Raw genomic sequence first — 11,410 nt, 5'->3', positions numbered from 1 at the left:
ATCCCACCACATGTACCAAGAAGAGGCACATTAGGGAATTCACCACAATAATCGATGATCTGCACAGTATCATACACGCGATCATACCAAGAGATATCATCATTAGTGAGAGACATGAGTCTCTGAGACCACCATAGACATCCCTTGTTCTCCTTGAAAGCAACTGTCTGCGGCAAGTGCGAAATAAACCACTTGTATAGCAAAGGCAGACAACACACAATAACTCCTCCACCCTTTGCATTCCTCATATGCAAAGAGACATAGGCATCACCCAACAAAGTCGGAACGGGATTAAGAACTGAGAAGATCCTAATGGCATTCATATCCACAAATTTGTCGAAGTTGGGAAATAATACCAATCCATAGATAAGCAACACAAATAAAGCCTCAAAGGCATCCTCACTCATGGACTTCCCATAAACGGTAGCTTGAGCGATGAGGAAATCAGAAGGAAGACCCTGAATTCCACCTTTGGTAGTCAGATTAGCTTTAATCAGAGATTCATCTATGTGCAACAAATCTGCAATCTCTCGAGCAGTCGGAATACTCTCTAAGCCACTGAACGACACCTGATCCAGAATCGGGATCCCAATAAGATGAGAATACTCCTCCAAGGTAGGCAACAACTGGAAATCTGGAAAAGAGAAGCAGTGATACAGAGGATCATAAAACTGAGCCAGAGTACTCATCAATCCCTCATCAACTTGAGTAGTCAACAGAGGCAGAAGCTTCCCATATCGAGCTTTGAAACCCAATGGATCTAATACATAAGATGTCAGATTCCTTAACTCTTTCACATCGGGCTGTCTAAAGCTGTACTTCTTTGTATGCCTTTTTGGTCTTTCCATGTCTGAAAATTTTGCAAATAAACCCCTTAAGTTCCTTGAAAATTTTCTTTTCTTCTGATGACATGAAGTGCAGATGAATGCATGAATGCATGAATGCAACAATCACACCCAAGGATCAAGCAAGTCACACCAAACAAAGGTCATGGGAAAGCTCATTGTATCCCTAATATCAATCATCCATTTTGGTGGATTTAGGTTTTCACCTTATCAACACCCAAGTTCCATTGATATTAACGATACAAGAACCGGCTCGAACATCCTTAATATCAACCATCCGTTTTGGTGGATTTTGGTTTTACACCTGATCAACACCCAGGTTCCATTGATATTAAGGTTGTCTGAACGACTCAACCATGAATCACGGGTTTGCTGAGAGTCACGAGCATGGAGTCTCGGTTAAGAACCACCCAAAGGGAGTGTACTAGGGTTTAAACCTGCCAGACATGTTCTACCAGAGGTTCCCATAATCATCGTCCCATCTCTCGGATATTATCGGAGGAACGAATACTCGTATTCCAAAAATATTCTCAAGAGAGACTCTTATGAGTGTAGTATCGCGTAACAATCGCATCAGATCTTACATCTGAACGACCTCCGTACTATGTCCTAAAAATAGGCCAAGATGGGCTTGGTAAACTAAGGTCCTTGGCTTCTAAGGCACATGATTGAAAGAATAATGCCTAACCACAAATAACTTGTGTGACATTATTGATCCAACATGACCTCCACCAAGTGAATGGACTCGCAAGTCAACTGGCTAAGGAATACTCCACACCAGTCAACAAGACTACGCCATTCTCCTATCCTAGAGTGCACTCGAGTTCGGGTATAGAACTCATCTCACAGAGATCACCAAAGCAAACAGCAATTGTATATCAAGCAATTCAAACATTACAATCAATACAGTTATCCCAAATTATACAAAAATATGTCAAATAACAGATAAACAATATCATACAACAAGGGTGAAAAGTAGGCAATACCACCAGGGAAGGTCTAATGTTGTCCCCAGCAGAGTCGCCACTTTTCTGTAGCGGTGTATTCGTCACTTTATGATTTATTGACTAAATCAAAAGCAAAGCATACAAAGAAATCGAGTCGCCACCGCACTTTTATTTATCCTAAGGAATGGCTAAAAAGCGAACAAAAGCCTAAGAAGTTTTACACATAGAAAACTAATGAAAAGATCAGAGAGTCTGGGTAAGGGGTTAATTACGCAATGGGAAGGTGTTAGGCACCCAAAACGTCCTAGGTACTCCTAGGGAGCCCTTTTCACACTTGTTGTATAAAGAGTTTATTTGTTTATGACATATTGTGCAAACATGAATGGGAAGATGAGAAAAGAATGTACAATTTTTATTGTTTTTGCTAATGTATGAAAACATATTAACAATGGACAAAGCCACAAAACAATTGAATGGGTGAAGTTAATTGATTATGAGTATTCACAAAATATGGTCAAAGTATGATTAGGATTGATTCAAAGAAGTGTTATGAAATGGAGTTTGAAAAGTCAAGGACTTAGGGTCCAGGTTTCTAATTTGAAAAGACATGAAGATGTTTGCACAACAAGTCAAAGTTTGAAAGCAACAATGTGAAAAGGTTCAGGACAAAGAGGGTATGGATAAAGGAGTGTAAAACTTCTCAGAAAGATTCACCTCTTGAGATCATATAGAAGATGATTCAAGTGTGTCCTTAGGAATAGGCAAATGAGCAATAACAAATAAGCAAAACAAATGATACCGGATGCCAATATGTGGGCTTATACCAATCTCACAACAAAGGTGAATACCGGATACCAATAGATGGATTTACACCAGTCTCCTAAAACAAACAAGGATGTCAGATGCCAATAAATGGACTTATTCCAACCTCCTAAAGCAAAACAAAACCTGGATATCAGATGCCAATAAATGGACTTATTCCAATCTCCTAAAGCAAAACAAAACATGGATGTCATATGCCAATCTATCTGGGCTTACTCTAATCTCCAATAGATGATCATAGGAATAACAAATGCCAACAACATGGTCTTACAATTGCATCCTCACATACAACAAACAAACAGAAGCAATGGACATAAGTGGCCAAATGAAATGGTCTTACACTCAATCCCTTCCAAATCATAGGAACAATGGCCAATGAATGGACTTACAGTTGATTCTTCAATGGGCAATCAAAGATGGATCACAAAGATATGAAATGATGATCATGCAATAATGAACAATTACTAATGATAAATGCACAAAGGCAAACAAGCAAACATGTACAGATGAAATAAGCAATCAATCAAACAAAGTCATTTAGCACACACTATATCCAAGCAATTAGGCTCAAGCAAGGGTTAGACTTTAAAGTCAACTGGAATGGGGTAAGTGGTGCTCTTAACCTTAACATTGAGAGTTAAGGTGAAGCAGATGACAGGATATGAGGGGTGTGCCTCATCACTCTTATCCCTGTCAGGGAGAGCATTGAATATCAGAAGGTGTGGGAGTTCAGAAAGTTGGAACTCTCTCCACAAGTTAATGACTCGATAGATCTTGGGTTAAGATCCACAATGCTACAACATGTAATGTGAGCAAAGGGAATACACACAGAATAGTAGGAGATGGACTACACATCTCTTCTATCTACCAATTGCCTTATCAAAGGACTTTTCCTGCTTGGGGACAAAAATAAACAATCACAAACATTGCCTCTTAAGGAGGACTTCAGACAGGTGCCTGACCAAGTAACAGGCCAGGTCTTCCAGACTACATGAAGAAGAGATGTTATACCTCAATGCTTAAGCTATCAAGCAAAGCAAAAGCAAGTTCACAAAGGAACTATAGCAACTAATGTACCTGAAATCAATCAAACATAATCAGTATACCAATCACAAAGTCAAAACAGACAAGATAAGAACCAACAGTCAGCATAATCAATCACATGTGCAAAGCACAAACTCAAATCAAATGAGCTAGCATCCTACAAAACAAATCAAGTTAGTCCATAACAATCAAATAAACCAAACCCAATCAACTTGAATTAATCTCCTTAAAGTAATTGCTTCTTCAACCTGAAAATCAGACTCAAACATGAGAAAGTAGACCACTAGGACAAGGCCTAGGGTCAAAGGAGAAGAAATAAACCAAAACAGAACATGAAAATTGACCAAAATCAAGATTAAACAATTAAGAACAAAGTCCAATTGGTCTCATGTCAAAACTATGCACCAAATCCATTTCATAAGAAAATCATGTCAAACAAGCAAGTTGGAATCACATTGGAGCAAACAGAATAAACCATTTCAAATTAAATCAAACATGGCTCAATAAATTCCAAGAAAAATCATGCTAAAACAGAACACATTGAATGAGCAAGACACCAAAAATCATGGCATTTGGATAAGTGGAAGCATGTCAATTAAAATCGACAAGTCAAGGTATGAAAAAACAAGCTCAAACAAGGCCTCAAATGGTACATCAAGTTCATGCAAGCATAAGACAGAAATGACATAAGATAAATGATCCAAACCAAAACCAAAATGAACTTCAACATGTTAAGACTCAATGTACAAAATTTCAAGTCCATATGATAATGCATGAGAATTTCACAAATCATGAAAGTTCAACACTCAACAAAAGTCCAATTATGACCAAACAGCAAAGAAAAATATCAAACAAATTGGAAATGGATCAAAAAATTCTACAAAAAATCATGCTTAAACTAGTCATCCAGAAGCAACAACATGCAAAAATTCAGATCATTTGAAGTTCATATGGCATGGTAAATAAAATCAGCAAATTGGACAAGAAATGGTGTGACACACATTGTCACACCTCCAATAATCACATCATATCTCAACATCCAGAAAAGCAAAAATCACAAACTCTATACCAAAATGTTCCTAAAGGTGTCTAGTTTACACATATAAAATTTCAGCTCCATTGGATTAAGCATCATCATTTCATGATCAAAATAGCAAGCAAGGTGCAACAAATGACATGTATGAACATTCCCTAAGCCCAAACAGATTCCACACGTGCACAATTTTCATAAAAATCATCATAAAATAGTAGACATAACAAGGATCATGGCACAAAAAATCTCACATCAATTGGACAAACCATCAAGAAGTTATGAATTTTCTAATGTGGAGAAAAATAAAAAAAACATGTGAACAAGGTGTATGAACATGGATGCACAATGATGAGAAAATGCCAAGCCAAATATGAGAAATGCTATCGCCCGGAATCGAAGGGGCTCACAATTCAAACCTGGCGCGTTTACAAGTGAAACGCGCCGTTTCACTAATACAGGTGGCAAGGCATGATAGGCTACATGGCACACAAACAATGAAAATCATGCAAAACGAATTCCAGAAGATCAAAGCAATTCTGGAAATTGGAAATGTTAGGGTTCTTCGCGCATTCATCATGTTCATCATCATCATGAACTTTTGGTCACAGAAATTAACAAACAATACACCATTCGATTCATCTTGCAATGCACATCAACAATCTAAGTTCAATTCATCCTAATTCTAACCATGCCAAACGCATCGATCCAAATAAGTTTCACCAATCAATCTTAAAATCCAGATATCTCCATTAATACTTGATGAAATTCAAAACTATAAGGTTCAGCATGCTCGTGGATATAAGATCTACCAAAACCATAACATAATTTCATGAATCAAGAGTATCGAATTCTGACCTGGTTTGAAGTGCAGCTCTGGATTTGAGGTTTTCTGGCTTTATCTTGCTGAAACAGATGCTTAATAATGATTAGGAAGATGAATGAATGAAGAATCGAAGCTCAATTATCTTGGATCTTGCTCAAATGCGCAGCTGCCATTGAAGAAGCTTGATCTAACAGTCCAAGAAACAGCTCAATAGTGGTGATTTCTTGCTTCAATTCTCTTCAGAAATGGTGGTGGATGATGGTTCAGTGAAGATCCATGCAAGTTCTATGAAGAATTTTCAGAAAAAATGAAGAGGAAAAATTGAGAGAATTGGTGATTTTTTGATCTAGATCTGAGATGAATGATTGTTAATCAGAAATTCTGTTAGCATTATCTATTTATATGTGCTGCTAATCAATTTTGTTAATCAAGCTTAGCCAAAACCAAAGTGATTAGTGAAATGAGTTTTTGTGCTAAATGGCCAAAGTAACCTTGCATGCATGAAATGCTGCTACAGTGCACGAAAAATTAGCCAAACACCCTCCAAATATCATTTAAGACCAATTGCAAGTGGTGGGAAGTGTGGAAAATGCATATTCTTGAAAATGAACTTTTGCCTCCAAAATTCAAATTCAAATACAATGAAAAATGCCATTTTTTTATGATGAGAATTTGTGAAATATGATGCATGATTATGATAGTAGGGATCAAGAGAAAATTGCTCAAAAAAGAATCACATGAATTGGCCTTTTGATGCAAAAGTTATGCCTTGTTGAAGTTCAAAATTTCTTGACAATGATTTGATCATAACTTGCCAACCACAAATGAGAAATGGATGTTCTTGGGCTTTTTGGAAAGGTGAGAGCAAGATCTTCAACTTTCATGTTGGACAAAATTTGAATTGAAGCTTGCTTAAGGATGTAAATTTGAGGAGAATACCTTTCCATTTTTGGCAGTTTGAAATTACAGGTCACTTACTATTTTTGGAAACTTTCCATCTGACCTTAAATCCTTCAATGTTGATGTTTGACATGTTATATGAGACTTGTATGGGCATGAATGAGACCTTTCTAACCATCTTCCACCATCAAATCCCTGATTTTAGGCACAGTTGACTTGTGTTGACTTTTCTAGGGTTTCAGTTGACCTAGCTATGCTCAGATGAAATTCAAGCCTCTTTCACTTGAGATCTTGATTCAAAATGATGTCATGGTTCATATGAACCTCTTATGAATGATCATGGTGCCCAAATTCTTCAGAATGGCCACCATCTATGGCTCAATGACTTGCCTTAACTACCTTGACCTAGAATTTCTTCATCTGCAAGTAACAATGTTAGATGACAATATTTTTGTACTTTTGGGTTAGTAAACAAATGAAAAGCAATGATACACAAATGCAAAACATGCTTGGTGATCAAGAACCACACTCACAAGATAACCCACCCACAAAGAGGGAGGCAGGGTGCACAATGATCCTTGAGGCAATGATATGATATGATATGATACCATGAGGGATCTTAGGGACAAAATTGGGGTCTTACACAGGCCATTGCACAGGTTTAAAAGCATTAATAGTGAAGTTGTGGATACTCAGAAAGGAAAAAATATGAAGAGACAGCAGGTCAACACGGGCACCCATGTGCTACAACACTGCCCGTGTTGTTGGTCAGGCAAAGCAAAATGGGAGAAGAAAACCAGAGAGCAACATGGGCACCCGTGTGGTGACACACGACGGTGTTGTTTAAAACAGTGCATTAACACGGGCACCCGTGTGGAGGAACACGGCCCGTGTTGTTTCCTTTGTAGCTTGATTTGAAGATGCTCATTTTGGAGAGCACACACGGGCACCCATGTGTACACACACGACCCGTGTTGTTAGGCGCGGCTTGGAAACCTCAACTTTTGCTTTGTGAACCTATTCTGCTCATTAAGGGTAGTTTAGACCTTTTGCTTGGAAGAAATTCATCTGAAGCTATTAGAAGGCTTGGAAGAGAAAGTAGAGAGGACTTTTTGACGTACGAAAGAAAATATTGCACTGAAAAGATAGCTACTACGGAGGATTCGAAGACGGCGAGATTCAAGGGCATCGACCATTGAAGATCAAAATCTCCTCATTCTTTATAATGTCTAATTTCTACATTATGAATTCTTTGATTACTATGAGAGGCTAAACCCCCTATGTTAGGGGGGTGGTCCTGATTTGATCGTATGTTATGAATTTGAACAAATGATTTCCTTATTACCATGTTACCTATTTCAATTCAATTGTGTGATATTATTATGCTTTTGTATCGGGCAAATACAAATTGATCTATGACTTTCAATAACAGGATTGTAATTGTTAGGGTTTTCACACAATTGGGTTTATGAATGCATCATCTAGGACTAGTAACTTTCGTAAATCACCGTAAACCTCGATTTTATTTATGATTAAAACCAAGGATTTATTGAATGGACATTTGATAAGAACTGGTAGTTTAATAGTTTCTTTCTTAAGGACTTAAGGAAGAACACTCTGAGGTTAGGTAATTGAATGTTTCATGCGAATTAAGGAAATCTTGACTGAATTCTTAACTGGTTAAATCAACCACTCACCCTAACATGTTTTATCTTCATCACTTATATTTGTACTGTCTTTTGTGTATATTACTGAAATTCCAAAAACAACCAAACCATTATCTTTTTGTTCTGATAGAATCAAAGTAAAATAAGTATTTCCTACGCAATCCCTGAGATCGATACTTGGAAATAAACTCCTTATTACTACATCGGTAAAAATAGTACACTTGCTATTTTTTCGATCATGTTTTTGGCGCCGTTCCCGGGGATTGCCAAAATACATATTTTAATTTTTATTCTATCGAAATTTTGTTGCTCGCCAACCAAAATTTTATCTGTGACAATTTTGTTTTTCAATTCTAATCTTTGTCTAACTTGTTTATGCGAGGTAAGACCTCAACGGATTTTTCTTTTGACGCAGATCCAGAAAGAACTCTTCGCGCTAGGCTAAGACAAGCTAAGAGAGAAAAACTGGAATTAGCAGAGAAAGCGGAGGAGGAAGTTGTTTCAGTGCACTCAGAGAATTCAGATTCAGACGCGGAAACAGTTCCTGAAATCATGGCTGCTAATCCACCACCACCACCACCAGAGAGACTTCTCAGTGACTATGGTGGAACCAACACCCCTGGTGGTCGTATGACAATTGTCAACCAACCGGTTAATGTGAAACAATTTCAGCTGCATCCCAGCACCATTAATCAACTCGAAAGACGGTCCTTCTCTGGAAGAGTGAATGAAGATGCCAACAAGCATCTGCAAAGATTTTTTAACTATGAGCACAACACTGAAAATGCCTGGACATAACAAAGAAGCAATCTGACTTCGTATGTTCCCATTCACTTTCGCAGATGAGGCCGAAGAGTAGTTCTATTCCTTACCTGCTGGTAGTATCACTACATGGGAGCAAATGGAAACAACATTCTTGCAGGAGTATTTTCCCGTATCTGTGTCATTGCGAAAAAGATATGAGATCCTAAACTTCAAGCAGAAGGAGGGTGAGTCACTAGGAGATGCCTATAAACAATTCAAGAGAATCCTAGTGGCTTGTCCTACTCACAACATGGATGAAACTGAACAGATGCAAATGTTTGTCAATGGTCTTCGAATTCAAACGAGACAAATCCTTGATTCAGCAGCTGGTGGCTCAGCTAACTTTGCAATAGCCACCGGTATGAAGAAGATAATTGAAGCTATTGCCTCGAACGAGCATTTGGAGTTATATGACAGGGTATCAAGCAAATCTGCAGTTATTAACTTGAAGCTTGAAACAAACAAACAGGTGAAAATTGAAGAAGCTGTTGCTGCGGAGGTAGAGAAAAAGGTTGAAAGCACTAAACATAGGTGCTCAGAAAGTGGCTCAAGTGCAACAGGCACCGAATGATGTGTGTGGCATTTGTAATGGACCATACAATACTGTTCATTGCTTTGCAACACCGCAACAGATAGAAGATATAAAGTTTTTAAAGAAAAACAATCCCTACTCCAACACATATAATCCGGGCTGGAAGAATCATCCCAACTTTGCATGGAAAGATAAAAAAGGGAACGTGCAACAGCAGGCACATGGTCAATATCAAAATCAATATCAGCAGCAGCAACAACAGGTACCTAAGAAGGCAGATTGGGAGATCGCAGTTTAAAAGATGGCAGCTCACAACATCCAATTCCAAGAGGAGACTCGAAATAATCAGAAGAACACTACAACATCCATAAAAAATCTTGAAATTCAGATGGGTCAAATTGCTCAACAGTTAGCCTCCAATTCCCAGGCACCTGGCACGCTTCCCAGTGGGACAGTCGTTAATCCCCGTGATCAAAGTCACATTAAAGTTGTGGTCACCAGAAAAGGAAAAGCTAAGGAACTACAAGTTGATGAACAGGTCGAAGAAGATGGGTTGTTGGAAGTTGACTTGGAGATTAGAGAAGAGCCAAAACAAACTGAAGAAGTGGTGGTGAAGCCGACAAGCCAGCAAGAGAAACAAAAACCAAAGATCATTCTTCCTTTTCCGACAAGAACAAAGAAGAAAGATCTCCATGAATTTTTTTTGAGAAGTTCTTAGAATTATTCAAGAAGCTCGAGATCAACATACCTTTTGCTGAAGCTCTGGAACAGATGCCGATCTATGCCAAATTCATGAAAGACATCATATCGAAGAAAAGGTCGATCGACGGCGAGCCAGTCATGCTAACTGAAACTTGTAGTGCTATTTTGCAGGGCCTAAAAATTACGGTGAAGAAAAAAGATAGAGGTGCAGTCACTATTCCTTGTACCATTGGAGACAGATCATTCAAAAAGGCACTGATCGATTTGGGAGCAAGTGTTAGTCTAATGCCCCTCTCGATTTACAAAAAACTTGAGTTAGGGGAAGTGCATGACACTCGCATGACACTGCAGTTTACGGATCATTCCATGAAGAGACCCTATGGTATAGCAACATATGTTCTGGTGAAGATTGATAAATTTGTATTCCCGGTGGATTTTGTGATACTCGAGATGCCGGAAGATGAGGAAATTCCTCTCATATTGGGAAGACCGTTCCTTGAAACTGGAAGATGCATGATAGATATTGAGGAAGGAACCATGACCCTCAAAGTTTATGATGAAAAGCTCAAAATTGATGTGAGGGATACTATGAAATTCAAGGATGACGAAGGTGCGAGTAAAAGTATTGAAGTGTTAGATACAGTGTTTGTTCAATCTATGCAGATTACAACACCCAAGCTTCCTTTGGAGAGAGTTTTGAGTTTATCTATCGTTGAGGATACTGAAGGAATTGATGAGAAAGAATCTGAAGTGGTAGCGATGTTAAAGGAACAAACGCCTTGGGTTCGTTCCCGACCGCAACGGTGGGAAGAGCTTCGACCTAAAACATCTCCAGAATCAAAACAGGATATAAAAAAGGGATAGAGTTGAAACAATTACCAGAACATCTCAAATATGTCTTTCTTGACAATGAGGAAAAATGTTCAGCAATCATCAATTCAGGTTTGAGAGAGATCCAAGAAGGAGAGCTAATCAAAGTACTTAAGAAATACAAGAGTGTTATTGGGTGGGCGATGGACGATTTGAAAGGAATCAGCTCGACATTGTGTATGCACAAGATTTTGATGGAGGATGATCAAAAACCGGTCGTCCAACCTCAAAGAAGACTGAACCCAGCTATGAAAGAAGTCGTTCGCAAGGAGGTTGTTAAACTTTTAGATACGGGGTTAATTTACCCAATATCTGACAGTTCGTGGGTGAGCCCAGTTCATGTGGTACCAAAGAAGGGAGGGACAACTGTGATAAAAAATGAGAAAAATGAGTTGATACCCACCCGTACTGTTATAGGTTG

Source organism: Lathyrus oleraceus, chromosome 6 (genome assembly GCF_024323335.1).
Source record: "Lathyrus oleraceus cultivar Zhongwan6 chromosome 6, CAAS_Psat_ZW6_1.0, whole genome shotgun sequence".
Classification (NCBI taxonomy): domain Eukaryota; kingdom Viridiplantae; phylum Streptophyta; class Magnoliopsida; order Fabales; family Fabaceae; genus Lathyrus; species Lathyrus oleraceus.
The sequence above is the reverse complement of the archived record's forward strand: the minus strand, read 5'-3'. Positions refer to the sequence as shown.